The sequence below is a fragment of the Orcinus orca genome, chromosome 9 (assembly GCF_937001465.1).
Source record: "Orcinus orca chromosome 9, mOrcOrc1.1, whole genome shotgun sequence".
Taxonomy (NCBI): domain Eukaryota; kingdom Metazoa; phylum Chordata; class Mammalia; order Artiodactyla; family Delphinidae; genus Orcinus; species Orcinus orca.
This window is the reverse complement of record NC_064567.1, coordinates 43,022,786-43,049,622: the sequence shown is the minus strand read 5'-3', so window position 1 is coordinate 43,049,622 and position 26,837 is coordinate 43,022,786. Positions and strand designations below refer to the sequence as shown.

Genomic DNA, 26,837 nt, shown 5'->3' with positions numbered 1-26,837 from the left:
GTTGGAAGGTAGACTTATTTAGCAGATAGATAATGTCAGCAATAGCAACTAACATTTATGAAACACTATTTGCCCACACTTATTGAAGCCTGCATTATTTCATTTAATCTTCACAAAAATCCTTTGAGGATTTTTACCCGCCTGTTTTACAGATGAGGAAACTGAGGCTAGAGGAGTTTAGTAGCTTGTGAAGGTCACATTTTTGTAAATAGTGGAGCTGGAACTCACTCTCACCTGCCTCTAGAGCACATGCATATAATCAAGTGAAACAGGCTGTTTTCTAAGTTAAAGATGTGAAAAAGCAAAGAAAAAAATAGAAAGTTTGTTGAGTTATTTGACTTTTGGGCATTGCTTGAGTTATTTTGCTTTTTTCTTTTGAGTCTTTTAGGAGTTTGGTTAGCTAACATTTGTTAATCACATTATATGAAAGGAAAATCTCGTTATGATTTCAGCTGACCTGCAGGGAGCTTCAGTTGTGAGCTAGTTTTATGTATGTACATTAAGAGGGTATGTAATAGTCAAAACTGTACTTTGGATAAAGAAAATAGTCATATTTAGTTTGTGTTGGTCCAGCCTTTTGGCAGAAAGTTACCTAAAGTTGAGTATAAGCTCATATCTTGTTTCATAACATGTACTGAAAAAAAAAAAAAAGCTAACCTCAACGTATGCTTAAAAAAGACATAAAATGTTACAGTTGGGAGGAAATAGGTGGCACAAAGTCCTGCATATAATTACAGTGTAAAAGCTTGAAAAACCCCACAAAATCAACTTGGCCTGATTTAAACTTTTAAGCTCCGAAATGTTTCAAAGGTGGAATGAGCTTATTTCTGTGGGAATTTTGAGGATGACTGCGGATGCAGTGGCCACGGCAAGCAGAACTGAATAATTTTATTCTCACTTATCCTTGTCTGCCTGGACCCGAGCATTTTGCCAGCATCAGTCATGGTCCAAGAATAACCTGTTTGTTAGCTGCTGATGGGTATCATTCTAAAGTGTGTGGGTTCAACTATTCAAGAGGGAAGGTGAGAAGTTAGGCCATTGTCCTGAAATCTAGGGAAGTGGGTAGACAGTTTGGATTAAAGATGCAAGTGTTTCATTGTTCAGTTAGAAAGCAAAGCACAGCTTTTCCCCATCTTACAAAATGGTCTTTTGTGGGGCTGAGTTAGGAAGGCCCAGACTTATTGCTGTTTTGTATGACGATTTCCCCCTTCTTGCTAGAATTATTTTTCCCGTAATGCCTAGGACAACACGTTGGTGCCTTCCATGAAGTACAGCTGATAGGAGCCAGCCTCTCTCAGCTAGTGAATCTACAGTGGTCCTCTGGATCTTTCGGGCATTCCCATATACATCCAGTGAACCTGGGGAAGTGGTACCCCTGCTTCTCACCCCTTTTCCACCTAACCGTAGCATAGAAGGAAATGGCACAAGCCAGTAAGTTCGGCCCAGTACTGGAAACCTGAGAAAACTTTGGAGGCTGGGACTCAGAAAACCAGGAGTCAGTCAGTCAGGGCTTAGTTTGGCATACATTTTGTTCAGCAAAAAACATTATTCTGAGGTTTAAATTTCCTCTTTTAAATCCAGGGGTGCAATTTAGAAATGGACCCTCTGCTCATAAAAAGCAATGTGAAATTTGGTGTTACAAGAAGCAGGGCTCCACCTAGCTTGGAGCCAACCAAGTGGTGCAAACAGAGGGGGCTTTGTCTGCTGTCTTCCACTTTTTAATCACAAAAATCTTCCGTCACTAAACAAGCAGCTACCAGCATCTTTGAATTCTCTTGGGTACCTTATCTCTATAAGAGCCTCATGTTTTTTATTGTTCAAATTAACTGGCTAGAGACTAGTTATCTATTATCTGAACAAGTGTCAGGCACGTGTTTGAGAATGAGGGAGATAGCGGTGCATCAGGATTCAATTCGTGTGTGTGTGTGTGTGTGTGTGTGTGTGTGTGTGTGTGAGAGAGAGAGAGAGAGAGAGGGGGAGAGAGAGAGAGAGAGTAAGAGGTGGAGAGAGGGAGAGCTAGGAGGGTGAAGGAGAGGGAGAGGAGATAAAAAGTAGTCCTTATGTGTTCAGAGAGATACACTTAGTACATGCACATATGCATAGGTTGCCACAATTTTTTGGAAATTGTTTTATATCATTTTTAGACTTTGGATTTTGGATGCTCACTAAGGAAATGATCAGGAGTTATTTATTTATTTATCTATCTATTATTTATTTATACTCTGTTTAGACAGTGTATTCTATTCCATAGAATAAGGTACTCAGTAAAACAGTTTGGGGGGAAAGGTAACTAATTTACAGCATTATGCTGGCAAATTCACCAGTACCAGCTCACAGACAATTATTGTTACCCATGCTTTCCTGAGGCTCAGAGAGGTGGAGCAAATGTCCTGAGGTTACATCGTTACTAAGAGACAGATCTGGGATGTGAAAACAGTGTTTTCTATGCTAAATCAACTTGCTTCCGCTGGTCGTTTACTACTTACAAACGTCTACAGATACTTCCAAGGGCTCAGAGAGTTATTTCAGCCTCTGTAGAGCTGACGTAGGCTCACTTTGGGGAGCAGTTAGAGTGATCTTGGTCTTGTAACATGAACCAGGTCTGGACTTGGATGGCTCTTTCAGAGGAAGACACAGTTCAGGCAGCTATTGGCTGGTTTCATATCATTTTGGCAAAGAGCCTTGGCCCTGGCATCAGACAGGCCTGGGTTTGGATCTTGGCTCTGTCACTTACTGGTGGTGAACTTGGGAAAGTTACTTCACCTTTCTAAGTCTCCGTTTCCTCATCTGTAGAGTGGGATGTCTATCACTACCGAGCTCACAGACTTGCTGTGAGAATCAAATGAGATACAGCATTTAAGACTTGGCCCAGAGTTTGGCATATAGTCAGAATGATGCATTATTGCTGTTGATGATGTTGATGATGATGTTAAATTCTTATTTCCTCACATGGAATTAGATGCAAAGGTTCATCAGAAAAGGGAGAAAATGGAAGCTGATGGAGAAAAGACATAGGGATAATGATGCCAAGCCCACCCATAGTTATGAATGAACAGGGCTAAGTCAGTGACATTTGATGGGGTTTTCTGTCCCTCTAGACTTGGACTGGGTCGATCTGAGTTGTTTCCTTATTGGTCCAGTGGTCTGTGAGCCCTGGTATAAGTTTTCCCCTTGCTCTCCATTAAACACTAAAAAAACTTTCCATGGAAGAGGGGCCTCGTTTTTCTGCAGAGTATTTACGTCTCTATGCCTGTGGGGTCACCTTCACTTGTACTTTTATTGGCAGAAGGGTAGGGTTGGGACTCAGAAGTGCTGTAATTCTGGAAAAACCGCCTAGTGGTCTGGCATTGTGGGCATTTTCCTGGCCCACCTTGTGGAAGTCTCTCACCCTGTTCCAGACCTGAGTGGGCTTTTGCTGCCTACTTACTTGTGGGCTCCCCTTCCCCATCCTTGTCCCATTTTAAACATGCTTTCTTTTCATTTCAAGGCACCGGCCTTTATAGTGCGCATCAGCTGAAAACTGTGTTTTAAGTGTGGGAAACCATGCCGAGGAAAGAGAGCCCTTCCGCAGATGGGGATTCAGATATAGTGAGGGCAGGAGAACAGGACATAATAGGAAAAGCCAAGCAAGGCAAAACGATGGAAAATAAAGCCAATTAATACAAATTCGTTGAATAAACAAAGGATACCAGTTTCTCACACCCTCTTCTGTGGCACTTCTGTCCAACTGATGGTCTATTGAATTCTTTGTGCTATAAAAAATACTAATAACATCACCTTTCATGGCCCCAGGAGGTCAAGTGTGCTTGTTGAACTTAGTTAAGATCAGCAAATGCGCTGGGTGTATATTTTAAGACCTCTTGATTCCCAGTTCTAATTCTATAAAACATCACTCGAAGCACTAGGAGTAACAGGTTATAAATTCAATAATATTATTCTTTCTTCCTTCTCTTCACACTTCATTCTCCTCTTCCATTTTTTGCCTTTTCTGTGTTTGAAGCATTCTGCTGGTTGGGCACCTTGGGGGGGCAAAGACCAGTAACACAGATTCTTGCCCACGGCGGAAAAGAGCAGAAAGACACATGCATAAATAAGTTTCATAGGAGTGCCAGAAAAACACTGTGCTAGACTCAAACTCAAGCACTAAGGGAGCTGTAGATGAATTCTGATTGGATCATCTGGGACTTTGATGGGTGGAGCAAAGAGAGTCTTGGCAAGGCATGATTGGAGGAAAGGCACAGAGGAGTGTGGGCTTGGGAATTGTGGAGGTGGCGGAGTCCAGTATGCCCAGTGTACCCAAAGCTCTGGTGGAAGCTGGAGATAGAAGGCTTGGTGGGAGACATAGAGGACTTTGAGTGCAATAATAAGGAGCTCAGTTCCGCTCGTGGAATTGGGGGAGCCATTTAATATTTTGGCTCAGCCGCATGACACACTAAGATGTGTTTTATGTAAATGCCTCTAGAAGCTTTTGTGGGCGCTGTTTAGAGTGTGGAGGGGCCAGAGTTTGGACAACAGGCACTAGGGATATGTTGTGATCAGGTGAGGGCAAGCGTCCCAGAACAGGGATGGACAGTGAGAAAGAAGGTGTTGGGATAAACCAATATTGCTTATTCTTTTGAATTACTTTCACTGCCTTCTAGTTCTAGAATATTTGGATTAAAAGACTCCAAACAATGCCCAGAAAAACACAGTAATTAAAATGCAGTAGTCACTGCAGTAGGATGATGTGGTAGTGTGTCTCTGTAGCAGTCACTTTGCTAATCACTTGGTGTCTCTGGAGCAGCTCTGGGTGCTGTTACTTGAATAGAATTGTTTACTTCCAGGCCTCACTCTCAAAATTCCATTTTGGGTGCTAGCTCTCTCCTCTTACTCACAGTGATACCTTGCTCTCCACTGTTGCATGACCCCTTCGGCAAATTATTCAGTCTCGTAGATGTATTCTCAGTGGTAGTATTCTCCATGGTAGTATGTATTCTCAGTGGTAGCACACAATTTATACAACAATCGAAATTGGACAACCCACCTTAAAAAAAGTGTATCCATGTGCTGGGACCCCTAGACTTGCAGAGGAGTTTTGGAGCCCAAGTTGATAGCACTTGGCAATAAAATAGATGGCAGAGGTGAGAGGTGGGGTGGATTGAAGGGAATTTTGGAAGTTCTAGCCAATGTTATAGACAATGTAGGAAGAGAAGAGGTCACAGATGTGGGTGGGGATAATGAGTTCAGAATTGATGACTGGGCTTCATAGACCTTCCAAGTAGGAAAACCCGGTAGCTCTTCAAAATGTAGATCTTGATCTCACTAGAGAAATCAGGACTAGAAGACAGCAGTTTGTTAACTGTTTGCATTGAAATAAATTTCAGAACTTTGGGAATAAATTATTTGTCTTGGGAAGGGGTCTACATTGAGATTTCAAGAAATGAGCCTATAATAGTAACTAGAAGTGACTCAGGTATACACATATATACATTCTTCTTTTTATATTCTTTTCCATTATGGTTTATCACAGGATATTGAATATAGTTCCCTGTGCTATACATTAGGATTATCCATTTTAAATGTAATAGCTTGCATCTACCAACCCCAAACTCCCATAAAAGAAATAGTAACTAGAAGAAGGGCTGTTATTTAAAAGAAGGTTAGAAAGGGAGAAGCAAAAGACAGAGATTGAGAAATGGTTACAGAAGAAGGAGAACCAACAAAGCGTAGGCCAAGGCAGAAGATGCCTGAAGAGGAGAAAGACCAGCGGTATTAGATATTACAGAGTTAGACTGAACCTTCTAGGAGAACATCATAGAAGGAACTTTGTCATCATCTTTTCGAACGATTTTAAACAATCAATAACAGTCCGTGGTGCCCAGGTCCCTAGTAGCTGCTGCATATTTTCCCATGGAATAGAATTGATCATAGATAGAATTCAGTGGAAACTCATTTGAGAGAAATCCCAAACTAAGATTGCTGTAGGGATTTTGAAAATTTAGTGCAAAAATCACAAATTTTCCGAACTGAGATTTAAAAAGGTCTTATGACATTTTCAAAGGTCCCCAAACAAAACTCATTTCATGAATAAAAGTAATAGGCTTTTGCAAGTGTCTTTGGAATGTTTCTGTAGTTAAGTGCAAAATGGACAAGGCCACATTGAGGCACTTTTTATTATGAATCCGAACAACATTATCAAAGAATCTGACTAATATAAAATCTTACCATAGTAAACTTTCAGGTTTGCTCTATGAAACTGTTAATGGTGCTTTAAAAAATATTATGATATAATTTAATCCCTTAGTTAGATCTTCAGGAAAAATATTTTCTTTTTTCACTAAATTTTTGATGTCTGTTTTGTCATTGAAGTACAGCTGTGGAGTGGTGGCCTTGGTGTCTGAAATTATGGGTTCAAGTCTCCCCAGGGCCGCCTTGTAGCTGTGCATCACTCAGCAGCCACCTTGGTCTCTCTGAGCCTTAGTCGTGGGTACTGGGCAAGTCACAATGGTATGTGTGCCCTTCAGCTTCATTTCTAAAGAGGAATCATAATGCAGAACCCATCTGTTTGCTGTAGCCATTAACTGAGGTGATGTGTATGGATTAAATGTGCTGGTGTTTGTGAAAGACCTTTGTAAACAGTGTAAGTGGAATTATTATTATTAAGGGCCAGAACTGGAATGGAAGGAAGTAAGGTGTATGCTATAAACCAGTTTTTAACATATACTTTAATGAGTATATTTTTTAGGAATGATAGTGTAGTGGTTCCCATGCCTCCTTTCATAGTTGTATGGCTCTGGGTGAGTTGCCTGATATTTCTGTATCTCGACATCTATATTTTCATCATAGGGCTTTTGTCAGAACTGTGGGTCAAAACATGTAAAATTCTTACAACAGGTTCTGGTAGACGGAAAGCACTTCAGAAATGATAGCTACTGCCACTACCTAAATGCTATGCAATTACTGCCTATCCTGTACTTCTAAGAAGTGATTACATAGACTACTGCAAGACTTCTAAGAAATGATTTAATGGACTACCGCGTTTATTTCAATTTATTGTCAATTCCTATGACATGTGTTTACTCTGAACTTCTGTCAGGGCAGACAATGGAAGTTCAGTAGAAGCAACTGCTATCTTTTCCATAAAAGACAGAAAACCCGGGAAGTATTTGGGGCTTAGCAAGATGGGCTGCTCCTCTATTTTTCATCTTCAGAAGTTCACCTGTTTGACTGGTGTCCATCTCCAGACAGCTAATCACAACGTTGCTTTCACAGTGAGGCCTTGCTGTCCTTTGGGGTATTTGCCATTGAACAAGGAAGTGGCAGGTAGGAGGCAGAAATGTAAAACTAATTACTGGTAGACCCACCCAGACAGACACGTCAGAGTCCTTCCCATTTAATTTAATTTATTTATTTAGTTTTACCTTAAACATTTTTAAAAAAATTTTTATTTTTTAATTTAATTTTACTTTTGGCCATGAGGCACGCCTGGCGGGACCTTAGTTCCCTGACCAGGGATGGAACTCACGCCTTTGGCAGCAAAAGCGTGGAGTCCTAACCACTGGACCTCCAGGGAATTCCCCTCCCCCTTTTAGAACGTTCAGGGTCCTGCCATCTGCCCAGCCACAGTCACTCTGGATACCCGTGGTGTATTGGGTGATCCCAGATTAACTGAGGTGACTGGATTTGGACGTGTGGACCCTACGCATTCACAGAGCTTTGTGTGTTTGTTTTCTAGGAATCTGCTTCTTCTCTTTGATAGCATGTTCTGTGTTGTGTGTAGTTAACCTGGGCAGTTTTATCTTATGAGATGAGGTCTTCAAGTGTTAAGAACCTTGTCCCCTCATCTCTGGAAGCCCCATAGCTTCAGTGAGAGGTCCACAACCTTGGGACTTGAGTGGGAGTCAGGCTGGAGTTTCCTGTTTATAATTTGTGTTGTTAACACTTGGGATCGCTACCCCCCAGAATGGAACTCCAAGTTCCAAAACAGGATTCTCCCAGAGAGTTTGTCACAGAAGGTCAACCCCCTCTATAAAAGACATCCTAAATAATCATTACAAAAAACTTTTTTTTCCTTTGAAAGGAATGTACTCACATTTGAAAACTAGAATCACATAGACATGAAGACCTGCTTTTATTTGCACCAAAAGGAACATTCCCTCTTATAGAAATATCCCGCTGTTGAAAGCAGCCCTTGTAGGCGACAATGCAGGAGGTGCCCGAGAGGGGAGGATTGGGGATTATCTCAGTTCTGCTTTCAAAAATCACAATGAAAAAATGCCTCGGATCCCTGTGGCTGCCATTCCCCATCATTTCCTCCCCCTTTCAGTGAGGCTAACTCCGAAACCTTGACATAAGCCTCAGTGTTTATATTAGGTTTTGGATGTTAGCTCCCTTGGCTTCTGGGAGCCGACTCTGTTGAAAATTATGTTTTTCCTTTAAGGACAAAGGCCTTATTGTATGTACACGTCGTGCAGTGTAATGAGTTTCTTTGTTGCTTTTTCTTTCAAATGTTAGGTAATGGGTGGGACTAACCCAGATCTTCCACAGGAGAAACCCAAAGGTCTATAACCTGAACGGCAATTTGAAGGTTTCACACAGGTAGCTCAACAAGAGAAAATGAGAGGGCGGGACCAGTGGCATCTTCCCTGACCAGAGCATGTCTCCCGAATGCCCTGCTTTGATGGAATAACCATAAAACGGCTCTGGGAGAGGATCTGCAACATGAGTCATGATACCCCAGGGACACTTCAAAGAGAATCACAGTGACGGAGATAACAATCCTCACATTTTCACTCATAAAAGCACGCATTTCCAAAATAACTCTTGTATTCTTGGTCAACTAAATAGATTTTGACCAGATGGTTTTTTCATGGCTGCAAAGGCTGTCAGGCGCAGGCTGAGCATCTTATTTGGAGGTGCTGTGCAGTGGACTGTCTGCTTGTGCTGCTGGCCTCTGCAGCTGTGGGTGACCTCAGAAGACTATTTCCAGGAGAGATGGAGGTGGCCTTCTGAGAGGAGGCAGGGAAACTAGAAGGCCCAAAGCTGGTCTTACATTTATTTGGGCCTCATTGAGAGGCATTTTTAGCATCTTTATCTTAATTTTTTTCCCTCTCTCTCTGTAAAAAAATTTTTTTGAGCCTATTCTCTTAGGTTCCTCTTGGGGGCAAATCTGCAGACTGCAGCATTAGCAATAAAGTTCCTTAACCACTCACTGCTTTCCGTTTAGTGAGCAAAGTAATGACATGTGCATTCTTTTCCGTATTTATTCTTAGAACTCCTTATTAAAAAAATACTGGGAGATTCCTTTTCCATTTTATTTTCTAATTGAACAGAACCGTTTGAGCCAAGATAGGATGATTGCTCCCTCTGGGTTCCGAGGGCAGGGCTGCATCTGGCCAGTGGCCTGTGGAACTTGCCACTTCTGTCTCCAGGAGAGCCTTGCTGGACTGTTTGACTGCCTCGTACTGACTCTGTACCCCTCAGAAATTCACGAATTCTAGAAGCTCTCACAGCCTGCTGGGTCTCTGCTGCTTTATGGATTTATAGAGCGAAAGCAGTAGCATCATGACATTCACATACCAGTGTTTCTAGGTCTCAGGGGGATGCTATTTTCCTGGATGAGAAGACTAATCAGATATTATTCCACTTGAGAGCTGCTATGCCACGTACCTGGGTTTATGTTCCTTGAGGGAAACAGGCCTATTAGAACTGAGATGCGGTGATTTCCTGTTTTTAAGCACATGTGAAACAGTGGTTCCAGGACCCAGTGGGACCCACCAGAGGTCAACTTGCAGTCTCATGAGCACAATAGGTGAGCACCCAGACGGAAATTCGTTTCCCCTGAGAGGTGACTCAGCCTGAATTTGGGGAGTAGCTGGATGGCAGGGAAGGGGATGTAAGTCTGCTTTTTCAGTGAGCGTCATCAGTTAGTTCCGGGGTGGCTTCTGTGGGAAGAACTGGCGTTTCTTTTTTTCCTCTGGGATGTGCATGTACCAGACAACAGTGGCTTCCTTTCCCTTGTGATTGCCTGTGTGCGTGTAGGGAACTAGTTGAGAGCTATTAAAAAATGTGATTTTTTTTTTTTCCTGTTTCGTGTAAGCCATACACCGGACAAGGGCAAAGAGACATTTGCTTGAAGTATTTTACACACCAGTTGGCCAAGTTACAGAAATATAGAGCTCCCAGATTTTGGCATTAACTTGAAGTATATGAAAATTTGGATATTTGGTGTTGACCTATTAAAACAGCAATTTCTTGTGGTACAACCTAAGATGTACTTTGAGCACCTGGAGAATTTTTCACTGGACATAGTTCTCCTGGCAGGTTGTTGCAATGTATCTTAATGAGGGGGCCTTTAAATTCAGGGTGAATTGATACCGGGTTCACAAACTAAAAATAAAATGTGGTGATATAGGAAAACGTAACACCTCTTAATCTCTGAGCCCCCAGCTCTGAATTAGTGGGCTCCTCTACACATCCTCAGGACCCTCTGATGGTGGTGTGGGGAGGGGGAAGGGAGGGAAGCGGTATTCACCTTGGTCAGTGAGGGGGGCACGTGGTGGGTGCCCTGCAGGAAACGTGGGAACCGAGTTGCAGGACCGACCGAAGTAGGAAAATGATTGATGGCTATTAAACTCAGCACATATGTATTGAGCATTTATGTTAATAGTGGCCCGAGGCACTGTGAGATTGGAAAAAGCTCTTTTTTACGTGAACAAAAAGAGATTAAATTATATTCCAGATAGTTTTGAAGTTATCGCTTTCGAGTTCTTTGAAAATTGATGAACTCGTGCAGGCCATAGATATTAACTCTTGGTTGGAGTATCTGATTAATCAGAACAAATTATTATTCCTTGACTGTGCTGGATGGTGTATGTGTATGTATACATGTATATACGTGCATTGTATATGTAGGTATTTAATATGAAATTTGGATCATGGATTTAGCTTGCAACTGACTTTCTCTCATTAGAGAGTCTCAAATGAAAGTGTGAAAATGTGATTGAACCAGAGGTTGTGTACATGTTGGGGGAGACCCTTATAGTAGAACTTTGAGCACTGGTGACAAGGGACACACAGTTGCGTTCCCATCACTGCCAGCCTCTCTGTCCTCCTCCCTTCTCACCCACCCACTTCAGTCTGATGATGTGTCTTCTCTCACACAGTTGCAGGTCATTAACAAGCCAGTGGTAAGAATTCTCGCACCAGCAGAGGTGACTCTCTCTTTTTTTTTTTTTTTTTTTTTCTTTTTTTGCGGTACGCGGGCCTCTCACTGTTGTGGCCTCTTCCGTTGCGGAGCACAGGCTCCGGACACGCAGGCTCAGCAGCCATGGCTCATGGGCCCAGCCGCTCCGCGGCATGAGGGATCTTCCCAGACCGGGGCACGAACCCATGGTCCCTTCATTGGCCGGCGGACTCTCAACCACTGCGCCACCAGGGAAGCCCGACTCTCTTTTTTTTTTAATGTGCACAGGAACCCCCAGGGAACTTGTTAAAAATGCAGATTCTGAGGTTCTACTCCAGAGACTCGGATTCAGTGGATCTGGCAGAAACCTGAGAATCTCCATATTTAATAAACTCTTCCAGCGACTCCATGCAGGAGCCAGTATTTGAAAAACTCTTCCCAACTGAGGTTAGTGGAAAGAGAAGGATAAATGAATATAACCATAAATATAGGTAAATTCCCCAATGAAGCAACTTGTTCACTAGTGGTCAGGTACATTTGAAATTCTGTTATTGGTACCAAACTTATCCATAGGTCAACTCTCATTTATGTAACCCTATTTTTGTGGACCTTTCACGCAGTTATCTTGTACATTAGCTACCTTTATTGAAGTGCTACTTTTTCTCTTTGTGTCCTCTCCTCTATCAAGCCTCCCCTAGTCACTTGATCAGAATTAGTCACTTGTTTCTTAGAAGCCTCGTGTTGATTTCTCATATTATAACCCTTACTCCTGCCTACCCTGAAGTTTCATTAATTATTTACATGACTGTCTCCCTACTAGACTTTAGGCTTCTTCGGGGTAGAAATAGTGTCTGATTCTTCTCACCATCACTCAAAGCATCTCGAAGAGCACCTCGCATGTGGTAAGTCTCAATAACTATTTTACGAGTCAACACCATGTTCTTAAATTGGGGGTAGCCTTACCTTTATCTTCCTCAAAGCCACTCTGTGAGGGAGAGAAAGCCTTCTCAAGAAACCTGTTTCACAGTTGATATAATTACGGCTCGGAAAAGCAAAGCAAGACAAAGCTCACACTGCTAATCAGTGAGAGTTGGGACTACAATTCAAGTACGGGAATGCTGACCCATCCTGGGTGGACTCCACTGAGTTCTCGCTCAGAGAATGTTTTCTGACTACAAGTGTTGAGAAAGCACCCCAAGGGGGTGAGTGAGAGAGACCCAGCAAATAACTTCCCTGGGGATTATGTTTTTATCAGTCCTTGTGGTCCAGTGAAGTAGAGTCCTGACTGGTGCCTTTGGGTGGGACAGGCTGACCCTCTAGGTTGGGGCTAGCCTTTCCATGAGATGGATTCCCACAGGGATACGCTCTGTTTCCTGTGGTCTTTCTGTGATGGACAGCAGCTGCAGGGTGAAGCTGATATGACGTATGTTTGTTGCTTCTCCAGCATGAGCCAGCTAGATGTAGCAATTTGACAGAACAGCCAGGGTTTTATGACAGACTTGCTGGGAACCAGTAGCATCTGGAGGAGCCAGAGGCAAGCAATGAAGAGCTGAGGGCCAGGTGAAGCTGGATTTAGAGATACGCCCCATCCCAACCCCTTTCGTTCCCAAACCTCTATAACAGAAGCTGTTTCCTTCTGCTGGCAACTTCCGCCCAGCAGGCCCCTTCCTCATCCAGAATGGATTCATTCTGGGAGGAAATGTTAGTTCTTTCTGTTCTCCTGATGCCCCCCCCGCCAATTTCTGCCCACATTTTCCTTTCCCCGATCAGGAGAGTATAAAGTCAAGCTGACAAGGTTCTGATTCATGGTGCCTTCACATAATTCTGGTCACGTTGCTAAATGATTTTCCATACTTTTAATGAGAATCCTTTTTAAAAAAAGTTCCTTTTGTTTTTAAATTAGCCTGGCTTTCCATTGTTCCAGGGTTCCACCTTTATCATTTCCATCTTTATTATTTTTTACCATGTTATTTTCTTTCTCTGTTACTATCTCGGCGTTTCCATGATGTCACCACTCCCCAAGTTTTGTGTCTTGTTTTTCTCAGTTTCAGTTTTTCATTCTTGGTCCCAGCCTGATAATGAAATGCACAAACAATTACAGTGGGGTGGTGGTTCTTCCTACACACCCCATGTGGGCCAGACATTTGAGGGATGGACAGTCCAGTGGGGAACTCTGTGGAGGCCAGAGGAGGACCATTTGTGATAGTGACCAAGCGGTGGAGAAAAGGATTGCTGGGAATAGCTAAAGCACTAGCTAGAGCAGTGCCAAGCACCCAGGTAGGGGTTTAGTAAATATTTTTCACTAATGATGGCGTGCTGATAGCATTTAGCCTGGTGGAGAGAATGCCGGGGGGGAACTTTAACGGCTTTTAAGTACGTATTTATGGGAATAAATACGATGTTGAAAGGACAGACAGGAGTACAAACCCCAAATTTGCAACATAGCCTCAGTTCCAGCTTCTCCGCTGGCAGCTCACTGCCTCTCGCTCACTTTCAGAGTGAGCCCCAAGGTGGTTGTGGGGTCTTGACTTCCCTGCTTCTTGGCCAGTGCCTGCCTGTGACCGCAGGCCTCTTCCCTGGATCTCTAAATCCTAGTTACCCTGCTGTAGATGAGATCACACTCCTAGCTTTGAGCCATGTTTGTTAGGATCAGAAATTGAAAGCAGGGTCTTACCATGGACTCTGTTCATTCCAGGGTTTTGGCTTTAGATCTTAGTACAAATGAGAAGAAAACTTAAAATGAGGGATTTTCCTCTTCCTTTTCTTTTTTTACTCCTAGGTGTTTAATGTTCTCTCACTCCCACACCCACCTTTAACACTCACCTACCATTTGGTCACTGGTCTCCCTTAGGACATGGGTCCTAGAACTTTTCCTTGGCATTCTTAGATCTTCTAGGCAGTCAGCATTTTCCTAAATGTGAGTCTGTTCCCTTGGAGATGTAGCTTGGCAGGCATGGTGGTTATTAGCACTGGGGGTAAAGAGTGGCCAGCAGTAGCCAAGACAGCATCTCTTGTGAGCCTTAAATGGTGGACAGCGATAGCTGTCCCGAAGCATCTCGGTCTGTAGGTATCTGACACAGTGGCAGGTGCTGAGAGAAGGTGACCTCTGGTGGTCACTGGGTTAATGTAATAATCTCAGCCAGCGATCCTGTACAGTTGTGGGCATTTGCGCCTGTGGGTGGGTGTGGGTGTGTATAAGGACTTACACATATAGAGATCTCTCAGCACTTGAATGTTGGGTTTATAAGAATTTTGTTTATTTGGCTACTCTTTTTTAGACAATTTTATGCTGGGTCTTCCTTATCTTTTTGAACTTTAAATATTGGAGGGCCCCAGGATTCATTCGATCAAGACGTTTCTCTATTTACACTCCTTCCCTAGGTGATTTTTATACAGATTCATGGCTTAAAAAATACATATATGCTGAAAGTTCCCACATTTATGTTCCCAGTTCCCTTACCCTTCAAGTGCAGACTCGTAAATTCAAATGTCTACTTGGCACCTCCAAGCATCTCAAACTTAAAATGGCCCAAACTGAGATCTCATTTTCCACCCCTCCTCCAAATCTCTTTTCCCCCAGCCAACAATGTCAGCTGCACTGCTCCATTCTCTTAGGCCATCAGCCATGATGTCCTGGACTCCTCTTTCTCTTACATCCTATATTCTATCTACTAGCAAATCTTGATGGCAAAACCTTAAAACTATATCTGATAATATCTAACTATCTCCATGATCACTTTTGCCTCTGGACAATATATTATCAAGCAGTGGCCATTGAAAACTATACATCCCATTTTTTCGCTTATTTACAAAACATCCTGCAGTGGCTGCTCAGCTGACTTGGCATACAGTCTGAAGTCTAACTACAAGGCCCTGCCGGATCTGGCTTCTGATGCTGTCTCTGGCCCCACCCCCCAAAGCATCTTACCCTCCTGGTCTGCTACTCCGGCATGATCCCCGGCACCTTCTCAACAAGGGCGTCTGCTCTTTCCTGTCCCCGGGACACACTTGTTCAATATATTTACACATTCTCATTTCTTCACTCTGGCCTCTGAGGAAATGTTTCCTTATTAGAGGGCCTTTGTTCTGACCACTCTTCCCCAATAGTACACACCCTGTCATTCTGTTCCTTTGTCCTGCTTCCTTTTCTCCAAAGCCCTCATCAGTGGCCACTGTGTCACGTGTGTCTTTGTTTCTTGAAGGCCTCCTGACTAGAATGTCAGCTCTGTGAGGATGTGGACTCTCCCGTTCATGCTGTATCCCAGGGCCTGGGACAGTGCTGGGTCCTTCCAGTGCGTGCCTGTATCAGTTGGATGACTGAGTATATGCCGTGTTTAATTTAATTTAATTTTAAGATTCAGTCGAATTGAATCAATTAGTTTTTAAGTAATGAATTCAATTAATTAATGGTGTGTAATTTTTTGATTCTATAATTTGAAGATCTAATTCTCTTCCTCGAAAATAAATTATGAATTTTCCTTTCTACTCTAAACGCTGCTTTTTCTGTAATGAAGACTTGCCATTTTCATGGCTCACGTTACTTTGCATATTAAGTCGGATGGTGGGGAAATTGTACAGATACACTGACAAAGATGAAAAGCTATCTCCAATGAACCAAATAAAATTGTAGTAAAGTATATAATAAGCAATAATAATTATAAAATAAAATGTGTCCAATGGAAAACTGGTTTTAAAAGTAGATATTACTGCTCACACTTGGTAGCATAATGATGATTGGTTTTGTAATGTAAATTAAAATTCAGTATGCTGGTATTTTACACTTTACCTAAAACATATTATGGAAGAAAGACTAGCAAAGTGTGTTAAATATTACAATTTCGTAGAGCAAGAAAAAAGTGGCACAAAGTATTTCCCACGATATGCATAAGACAGGCTGCTCTACTGTAGGCAATGCCCAGTCATGTCACTGCACCTACCTTGGAGGGCACTAGGATGGCATCGCTGAAGGAGATCCCTTCTGAGGGCTGTCAAATCCCAAGGGTCTGACATAGGTAGGTCTAATTCTGTCTCAGTGAGAGAACTGTATGACAAAACTTTTCTGAGGCTCATTCAGTGGCCCACCTAGTGTCTGAAGAACAGGAGGATTTGAATGATCTCTGGGAGTTTATGGCTGTGGAATTTGGTTGAAACAGACCTTCGCCTCCTCTGAACTCATGACTAGGACTGCATCCACTCATGTTGCAGCATGTGAGGTGCTTTTGCCGTGTTTATGCTCTGGCCCCTCTCCCTCTTGGACTGGAAGCTCTTCTAGGGCAGAGGATGGATCTGATTCATATGTTCTGTTCTCAACAAAAACCTGGCACAGTGCCTGGCCCATGGCAGGGGCTCAACAATATTTGTTAAACAGATCCATGGATTTTTATTCAGATAGATTTGAATTTTGTGGTGCAAAGGTTTAACCTACAGAAAAATCCAAGTTCGTAGCCAAGATGTCACATTTTTAAAGACCATTTGTGTTCTGTTGATATTTTTGTCTTAGTTTAGATGTTAAAGCTTCGGAGAAACTGTCCTATGATGAAACCCTTTAAAAAAAGCAATGATGAAGGGTAATAATCATGGCCAAGCATTGCTTTTTTAAAATGGGGCACATGTTGTGAATCCCTTTAGCAACAAGTTTATGTTAATGGTGTTTTATGGGTGACTGGTCATTTTCATTCCTTTATAACACCTTAATCAGAAAAGGATTATATGCAAAATTGGCATTTGTTGATTAATGAGTTTGAATGTGGAAGCTAGTGGATTAAAATTACATTCTAAACCTATGAAATAAATCTGTGGCTTCTCCAGTTCTTTCTGACATCTGCATGTGGCCCTTGGGGAAGACTTGGTGAAGAGAACATGCTGTTAATGGCCCTGGTGAGTGAGTCAGACCAACCCTAGCTCCTCACAGGCTTGCCTTCATATGGGGGATGCTGTCTGAGGCTGGCTTTTTCAGTTCTGTGAACTTCCATCTGGCCAGAGGACGCCTGCCCCCTTGCTCCCCTGCCTGACATTCCTCAGGCTAAGCGGCCACTCTCTGCCGTCAGTACCAGCGTGAATACAGCCCAGGAGCAGGGACGTTTCCATCACCTGATGCATCAGACAGCCCTTACCGTTATCAGTAGGCAGGACAGCAGGAACCAGCCCTAAAGTCTGCCATCCCAGGGGTCCCTTTGAAAGCCTCTGTGATTGCTGGTGGTCGGGGTCAATTGTACAGATGTCTTTAAAAGTGTCTCACTAGTGACCAGAAAGTTACTTTGTCAAGATGACAGATGGGCTGCGAGCCGTTCCTCTGCCCTGCCTATTCCCTGTGATGTCAGCTCCATTCACTTGTCAAGATCAGGTATTTTTGTAGCTCCCACCAGCGTGCAGGCTTTCATGGGCAACCCGTGAAAAATTTTCTGTTCTCTTCTGTGCAAAATCTGCTCAGTGTCTTGCTGTTGACCCACAGGAATGAGGGGGCCTTTGAGGACCTGGTGAGTCCCACTCACTGTGGGTGGAAGGCGCCGGGAGGAGACACCTACTGGCGAGAGGGCGACAGCCCTCCAAGGCTGGTCTTAAGAAGAAGTGGTTTGTCACCACCAATCACCCTGGTAGGACACAAATGGGATGTAAGACATTCGGTTTCTGTGTTTTGGATGTGTTCGCTCTTCATCGCCAGAGAATCATCTGTGTGTACAATTAAAAGGGTCCACTGAGTTCACAGCTTCTTTGGATAGCTGGGGAGCCCAGCTTGTTATATTGTGATGAGTCAGAAAAGGGACTGCCGAAATAACATCTCCAGGTAGCCTTGCTTAACCACCATATCACGACCTTTCCTATGGAAGTGACTCCAATGTCATTGTTATTTTTAACTCCTTAACCCTCATTCCTTGCTTCCTCTGATGCCCCTGCCAACCTGGCCAGCAGCCTCTGTGCTGTCCCTGAGACTGGGAAGCCTGGCTAATGCCCTCTGATGTCGATCCCGCTGGTGGTTGGGGTCAGACCCCCATCCTCTTCTTGCTAGTTCTAAAGAACGCACCAGAAAGGCATAAAAATATTCACAGATTTTCACCCCACCTCCCTTTTTTGTTTTCTTCTGGGGCAGAGGAAAAAGCTGATTCATTACTTGTCATGTGCTGAAGGGTGCCCGTAGTGTAAAACAATCAACGGTCTTGGGAGAGGTAGCTGGGCCACTTGCACACGAGGCTGTGTTACTTTCCAGCCTGTGCTCCCCTTCACCCTGGGTTCATATCTTCTTCCCGTGCGGGAGTCTGTGTATGTTTTCTCTGCAGCCCTGACTCCGTGCCCCATCCCAGCTGTGTGAGTCCCTTTTGATTGGGAGGAGAAAAGGGTAGACTCGGGAATGTGGATCACATGCAGGAAGGCTGCTGACATTCACTCCTCAGTTCACATACCTGGCTCCCGTCCCCTGGCAGAAGGGGACACAGTCCACCCTCTGATTTTCCAGCCTGCTTCTGGGAGCCTGAGTGATGTCACAGAGCTGCATCTGTGACAGGATCCCCTGCACTCAGTCACTGGCTGCTCTGTGTTCAATCCATTGCAGCTACATTAATGTAGTGTTGCCAGCAGATCCCTTGCTTATACGATGTACGGTGTAATAAAAACCAGGCAGTGCTACTTTCTTTGGGCTACTATTTTTATTTGGTGGTTATTTCTTTTGTGTTCTGCCTTCGCTAATGTTTTGGTTCTATTTCAAAATATGATTAAACAGAATGAGGAGCTGTTTGACACTCTGCCCTGTTTTAAATCAGAGCTGTACTTGAGTAGCCGGGACAGTCTAATGGCCTGTGTTCCTTTGTTCTGAGAGTTCCTTGAAAAGGCCAAAGAAAAAAAGCCAGACCTAAATCTTTAAATGGCTTAGGACCCCCAAACAATCCCTCCAACAAACTAAAGTCTGTTAAAAAATAATTGAAATGTTAGGTAAGTTAAATATAAAAAAGGGCCTCCTTATTAATCCCCCGTTGCTTCTGCTGGCACGTGTCATATTTTCAAGGTACAGTATCAGGAGAACACTGTCATTTAGTGACATATTAGGGCCATATATCATGAGAACATCGCCTTGGTAGAGGATACGGGTACTAAAAGACACGATTCTGGCCAGACAGAGCAACAGGGGGTCTTACTTCTTTTCTCCAACCCCTTGCACTCCCCCCCTGCCTTTTTCTTTAATCTCCCTCTGTGTTGCAGAGAAGTGAATTTCTTCATGGGATATGACTTGTTGCAAAATAATCGGGGGGCCCCAGTGGGCTTCATAAAGTCTTTTAAATGTCTGGGCTTCAAGGGCAGCTTTGTTCAGAGTTTGCACCATTAGCTGGGCCAGGGGAGGCCACGTTTGCCAGGGTCCAGGTCTCTGGGGTAAACGCTCGCCGAGCCTAGACTGGGGGAAGAAAGAATAACACTCCCAGATGGAGTGTGATGAATTGTGCGATGTTTTGCAAGATGCTTTCCCATAAAGACTCCAAAAGTGTGGCTGTGGGATGCTGCCAGCCTCCTGGGAGAGTACCCCTCGCCCCCGCCCGGGCTCAATTCAAGGAAGAAACCTGAGGACTTGGAGGCTTTTGGTCCAGGCTCTGGTCTGTCTGGCAAATGACAGGGCACTCAGAGACTGAGACTTGTTTTGAGTTTTTAAGTCAGAGACATCATCTGTCTTTCCTCAAAGGCACTATTTTTACTCTTGTGTTCAAAATGAAATCACAAACTAAGGTTTATAATGGTCTGAAAATGGAGAGTGCTTAACAAAGGCAAACATTTAAATTTCTCGGCTGCAAGGAAGAGATGGCTCATCTTAGCCTCTAAACCAAGCAGTATGCCATAGTGATGAAATCACCGACTGTGATATCAGCAAGTCCTGGGTTTGAATCTCTGCCGTGGTGAAGCTGGGTAAGCCATTTAACCTCTCTGAGACTCAGTTCTACCCATAAAATAGGGGTAAATCAGTGCGTTCCTCAGGTTTGTTGCGAAGGTTAAAAAGGACATAATACACAAAACGCGTTGAGCACAGTCTGGCAAATAATAGATTTTCCATAAATGTCAGGTGCTATTATTCTGAATCGTTCAGCAACCTGCCTGGAAAACTATTATTGCCACTTCATTGTTTGGTTAGAGATGGATCGGCCCTGTGACTTTGGTTATTGCAGGGATTTGCAAAAGTGGTGGTGATTGGGGAAGTGGTTCAGAAAGATCTGGAAATGTTACTTTACGTTAAAAGCAAGGGCCATCGACCAAAGATATTTTAAAATAAACAGAAACATAAGAGACTTCATTGCCGCAGACCTGTATTACAGGAAATGCTAAAGAAAGTTCTTTAAGCTGCAGGGAAATAATGAGAGGGAAGCTTGTATTTTACAGGAAGTAACGTAAAACATCAGAAATGGTAGATATCTGTATAAATAAAAAAGGCTATGTTTCCTCTCAATTTGATTAAAATACATGACTCTTTACAGCAAATAATAAAGTAAAAGCAAGGGCCATTGACACCTCCCGCCTCTACTGACCTCAGATGCCTCCCACCTCTTGTACTGACCTCACTCAGTTGGGGAAGAGAAGAGACCTCAGCTGGGAAATTTGGGTTATTTTCCCTATCAAACGCACTTTCTTCGCTTTAGAAATGGTTTTGTTAGTGTTTTTTCAACTTTCGTTGAGCTGAGAGACATGGCCCAGAGCCTCGTATTTGTACACTAAGGCTTTGGAGTGTCCCAAACTGCCTTTCCCTTTTTTTTTTTTTTTTTCCTCCGAGCTCTTTCTGTGCAGGAGTTATGAAGAAGTCAATTGTACTATCAGTAACAAAGAAGAAGCAAGTCAAAGCTTAATTAAAATAATAAATCCTCAATCACATTTACTACTGCCATTGGCAACCACTGAGCTATCTCAGTCTCTCCCCACCCCCTCCCAGCGCCCCCCCCCCATGATTATTTTCTAAGAGATTAAGAACAGATTTTGTCCAGAGGAGACCAGCTGGAGCACGTACAAACTTGTGTTGTCTCCTTTCTGAGGCTCATGCTCCCTTGCAAAGGATTTCCCCGGACCACATGTTCCAGAGAGGGAATCACTTTACTTTTTGGATTCTCAAAACCAGTGACATCAATGAAGCCTGCCCCCTCTGGATCTTTTCTTTCAGTTTTTGTCTACATCTCTGCATTCTAGAGCTGTAACGTTTTGCAGTTAGAGCTGTTTATTGGAGTTTTGGCCCATCCCTTCTGTGGCATCTTTCACAGGTTACCTTCTAACAGGGCAGGGAACATGGCGGGAGACCTCACATGTCCGCCCCAGGTGGCCTGTCTTTCCAGAAAATTTCCAGACTCGCTCAACTACATACTAATCTAGTCCTGAACTCTCAACGGTCATGTAGGAGCTAACCTAATTTTAATATGATGCACCCATAAATTTTAATGCTGTGTTTTAGCAACTAACCTCCCTGGCTATCCTCTTAATCCAGGTCTGGGAACCAGGTTCTCTTCCCAAGTTCATTGCTAGCTAGCTCTGAGGGACCTGAGACACTTAACTTCATTGTGTGCCATTCCTCCGACTGCAAATCTTAGGAAACCTGTGAGGATTAATGAAATAATGTCTGCAGAGCTCTTTAGAAGAAAAGTGCTATGTAAACATGAAGTATTATTCTTCTGTTTATGAGACATTTTATAATATTGCCTAGGAGAAATTGTGACTGGTGTTCGAAAGTACCATAAAGTTCCCTTTTCGGCTCTTTTGGGCCTGGAATTGGGTTACAATGGAGCACTTCAAGGAGAAATTGACCTCTTTGACTACGTGTGTGGGGAGACTGGGAATTCCAAGGAGAATACCTGCGCTGATGTTGGATCACCTTCCTCCTTGGGAAACTTGACGCAAAACATCTGTATTCCTAAAAACAAATTCCTCTGTGAGCAATTTTGAGACTCTCAAATAGTGAAACACTACCGTGTGGGCACTTCAAACAAATTCGGTAATAAAGAGAATTTGACTAAGGGTCTTAGTGTCCTATTTGCGCTCACTGACCACGATAGCTTTTGAGTCAAGGTGGAATTCTTTTCTGTAGTTCTCACTTGGTGTCAGAAGTTACACTGCAGTGTTTGTGTGATCTGCTAACGTCTGATGTCTTGTCCCCTCTAAGCACGTGTACATTTCTAGACCACAGACAGGAAGCTTGCTGCGTGGTTTCTTTCCTGTTCACACAGCACTGGGTGCAATGGCACATGGGCCAAGCCTTTGGTTCAGCTGCTTTAGAACTTCCACTCCTTTACTTCTCCGAGTCACTGTGCTGGGCATCCATCCCCTGACAGTAGCTGATGACAGAGGGAACGCCTTATTCAGAATTACTATGGGTCCAGCCCCATGGATATTTGCATTTTGATAGGGGAATCCATCTCTAGGGCCCCTCCCTAAAAAAGACTACAGTGAGGAAATGACACAGGGGTGTGTGCATATATGCAGCAAGGCAGGGTAGTCTGGAGGGTTTTTAATTTAGGAAAGAGAGTCACTTCTACCTCTTTATCCTCTCTAATGATATCACCTGGCCCATGTGCTTTATTGACATATTTTGTTGTTCATTTGGGGCAGAAAAAAATATTACAACTTCACGGCCTTCTTGATTTTCTGAAAAAGGATTTGGCACTTAGAATTTGCAAGTTCGCCAAATGACCGCTATTTGCCTCCAAGGCAGGCTTTGCTTTCATAAAAGCCAAGGATGGAAGGAAAATAACACCATCTTCTAGAGGAAGAGACTCATGTGGTCTGCCACCTTCCTAATATGGCTAATCACATGGAGGATCAGCAGGCAAGGCACCAGGTATTTTCATTTTCCTTATTTCGAGAGATTTGTGTTGCTGTTTCATAGTCTAGAAATACAGCATCTGCCAGCCGACGTTTCTCCCTGATCACTCTCATCATATCAGCTGCTGTGTTGTCCTCTCCAGATTTTTAATTTTATTATTATGCTTAAATATAAATGAAAGGTCAGGTAATACTTTCCATAGTCCATAATAGGATTGCGCCTGGAAGAATCTTAGAAAAAAAAAAATATCTTCAAGACACTGGCTTGAAATAAAACAAAAGCATCTCAAAAACATTTTTTTTTTTTCTCGTTGAGAAAAGCAAACAGGAAAATCTCAGAATGGCGATTTGCTATCTTCTCTAACCAGCCGCCCCCCCCCCGCGCTCCGCGCCGCCAAATCAGCGAGAGATCATTTCCCACCATGCCAGACACTGAAAAATGCTCAGGAGGCACTGGCGGGTCTGTTGGCACTTTTCCTAAGCCCAGGGGACTCTGTGCTGCCATCTAGTGGCAGATCTTAGATACAGCAAGCTGGCTGCTGGAATCCTGTTTGAACTTGGCTGCGCCGGAGCTGTGGTTTGGCTCCCGTCCCTATAGAGCTTTGTTGCCAGCTATGTAAGTTTTTTTCTTTATTACTCCCTATGCCCCTCTTTTCTTTTTGTTTGTTGGCACTTCATTTCATGTGCCCCCAGAGGCTGTGTTTTGAATTTTGATATATTTGGTCTTTCTGAAAGGAGGCAATAATGCAAACAGATGCCTTTGACAACAGGTAAATCACAGGCTGGCTGACCCTAGAAAGTGGTAAACATGGAGAGACAGAGACTGAGAATAAAAAATGTGATGGCGTTTATTACTCGTAGGCACTGGCTAGGTTGGTTTTTAAGAATGTTCTGACATTTTCCTCCAGAGCATTTTTACCACCGTTTCTGTGGCTTAGATTTGGGGAGACTCAAACCCAGGTTGGAATCTTGGGGAAAATTTGCTTGGGGACGTGAGTCTGGCTGTCAGAGGTGTGGTAGGCATAGATACCTATCAATATACAAAATAGTGCATCTTTCCTTGTTACCAGAAAACAGTTGGTGTTTGTAGACCTTCCCATGGTTGGTGATGACACAGCTCCTTGGAGCTATTCAGCTCTTGTTAGAGAGCTCATTTCACATATGTGGAACCACCTGGAAGGTATTAATCTCTCCTGGGGCCTTAGGACTATGACATTCTTTAGTTCTTGTGTGTATCCTGCATGCTGGGAAGTAGCAAAGTGCAGCATTTAAGCACGTGCCTTTGGAGTCGGACCTCTATTTGTATTCCAGATCTTCCTCTTGTGTGACCTGGGCAAGTTTACTAATGTTGGTTCCTCATCTGTAAAATGGGGATGATGTGGAATTTTTTTGTGAAATAATGCATATACTATTCTTAGCACAGAGCCTGATACATAGAAAGTGTTCAGTAAGTGTGGGTCAGTGTCAGAAAACATTTTGTGAATGAAAACGTGAACCGAATGAGCCATGACCTTGAGTAAGAGCAGAGGACACTTGGTGCACGTGGGGATGAGGCGGCCAGTGGAGAGGGAGTCCTGAAGACACGGCTTTGCGTGTGCCCCTTCTCACCAGAGCTGCTGGCTTGAAGACCAGTGTTTTTGTCTCTTGACAAAATCAGGGAAAGCAAAGTGAGTGGTCTTAATTAACCTGTGCTTGAATTTACTCTGTAGCTGCTGGACTCAATTAAGAAGATGGAGGAATCAGCCTCTTACCAGCGATTCTCTGCAGTTTTTCTTTCTTTCTTTGAGGGCCTGGGATTCTGAGCTTGTGCTCTATATCCATGCAACCAGGCAGCTGGGAAATGATCAGGTCTGGCAGCTCTGTACCAGCGTGACCCTTGGTAGATATAAAAAAACTCCAAGTGTTATCAGAAGGGGGAAAAAAACCTCACTAAACCTACAGCTAAGGTTTAGGTTTATTTCTCTCTGTGCGAGTGTGTGTGTGTGTGTGTGTGTGTGTGTGTGTGTGTGTGTGAGTACACAAAAAATTCCAGAAGTGAATCTACAAATCATCTGGTTGAAATAAATTTTCTGCTGAACTATAATTACGAGCTATTTATTATGGATCTTGGGATCTTGCTGTGGATTTTGATTGGCTGCTAGGTTTCTAATTTAGCAAAGAATTCCTATATGTAAGAGACTGTGTGTCTTCCTATACATTAGACCCCAAATTTTGACTTTACACCCACTCTGACTACTGTTAGAGTTTTTACTTCCTTGTGTCTGAGGAGTCTTCCTTTCAGAGAGGAGATGCACTTGGGGGTTGGGGGGTGGCTTTTCCTTAAGGCTGCAGCCAGCTTTGCTGAATGCATAAAGCCGAGGTAACAGATGCTCTGAGGTAATGCCCTGGGTGGGGCAGCTGGTATCAAACTATGGCTTTGAGTAACTGCACTTTGCAAAGCTAAGTCACTGTTCATAATGCCAAGCAGCATAGACACCTGATCGTTGTTCTAGATTACTTTGGTGGTGGCAAAAGGGCACTATTAATTTTTAAGGATGTACCTCTTTAATTTGAATTGTGACCATAACTATGTATTATGTTTGTATTTAAGAAAAAAATATGAACATAACTCAAAGGGCCATGACTTACAGTGAGTCATGATGCCACCATTATTATGAAGAAGAGAGGGTGAGGGAAGGAGAGTTGCAGGGCTCGGAGCCAGGATACCTGGGTTCAGGTTGCAGGCAGCCGTTCACTCCGGGACTGTGGACAGCTCCCGAGCCCACCTCAGCCCCGCTGGTACTAAGAACGCTCCCCGCACAGTGGTGGTTCTCAGCCTGGGCTGCACACTGGAATTACCTGGGGAGCCTGGTCCTGAGATAAATCAGATCTGAGCTTCAGGGAATGGGAGACAGTGCCAGGCTTTGTTAAGAACTGCACACGGGTTCTGATTAGCAGGCAAGGGTGAGGATCACTGCTAGCCCTATGAGAACCTTTATCACATAACACACACCAAAAAGGGGGAAAGAAAAGGAGACTGGATTACTCAGGTCAACCACACCTTACAATCAGACACCAATAACCAATAAATGAAGAAACAGAAGGTCTGCACACCAGCCCTGCAGGAGTGGGTACAGTGCTGAGAACTGATGCTCGCTCTTTGAGTGGCCAGGCAGGTGTTGGGACGGCCCCATCAGTGTGTTTATCACATTGGCCTCGGTAATGATGGCCATTTTCTACGTGGGGGCATTTGAGCAGCACCGATCGGGGTGGGCTTATTATTCCCATGCTTCAGTGGCCTTGCAAAGCCATCAGCGCAGTGAGACAACAAGACTGTGTAGAAATAGAGCTGTTGGAAAGGTGAGGCTCACCTGTGCCCAGGCTCCATATACCTTACTCTGGGGGAGGAGTGATTGGTGAGTTGGAGGGAGTGGGGTTCTGGGACTCTCGGAGGTTCTGCTCATTCAGAAAGGGAGGAGATGACAATTTGGACTCATTTTAGAATCATTTTAGCCCCTGGGAACATCTTGAGGGGCTCTGCAACTCCTAGGGAATGGGAGGGCAGCACAGAAGGTGACATGTTTTATCTGAGAACTGCTTTAGAGCTAGAATTTGGTGTATGGGCTCAGCTTGGACCCCAGGTCCCCAACAAACACACACACACACACACACACACACACACACACTTAAACACTCTCACACCCCTCACCCCCTCATACCCCTCCTTGGTGCTGGAATAGAAGTGGGGAGATCTTCCTTATTCTTGACATTGAAGCATACTGGTTACACTTGTGAATCTTCCCAAGGTCATTGTCAGGGCTGAGTCAGGATTTCTCCTGCACATATTCCAGGAGGGTTCTGAATTCATCTCGAGGTCAGAGGGCTGGTCAGTTGCTCCTCTCTGATCTCTCCCTAAATCAGGCAA

General features: G+C 43.7%; 1 protein-coding gene across 3 annotated transcripts in view; it reads left to right on the top strand.

Annotated features, from left to right (window-relative positions):
• BMPER (BMP binding endothelial regulator) overlaps nt 1-26,837 on the top strand; it is a 262,469-nt gene that overhangs the window by 3,195 nt on the left and 232,437 nt on the right. The window lies entirely within an intron of this gene.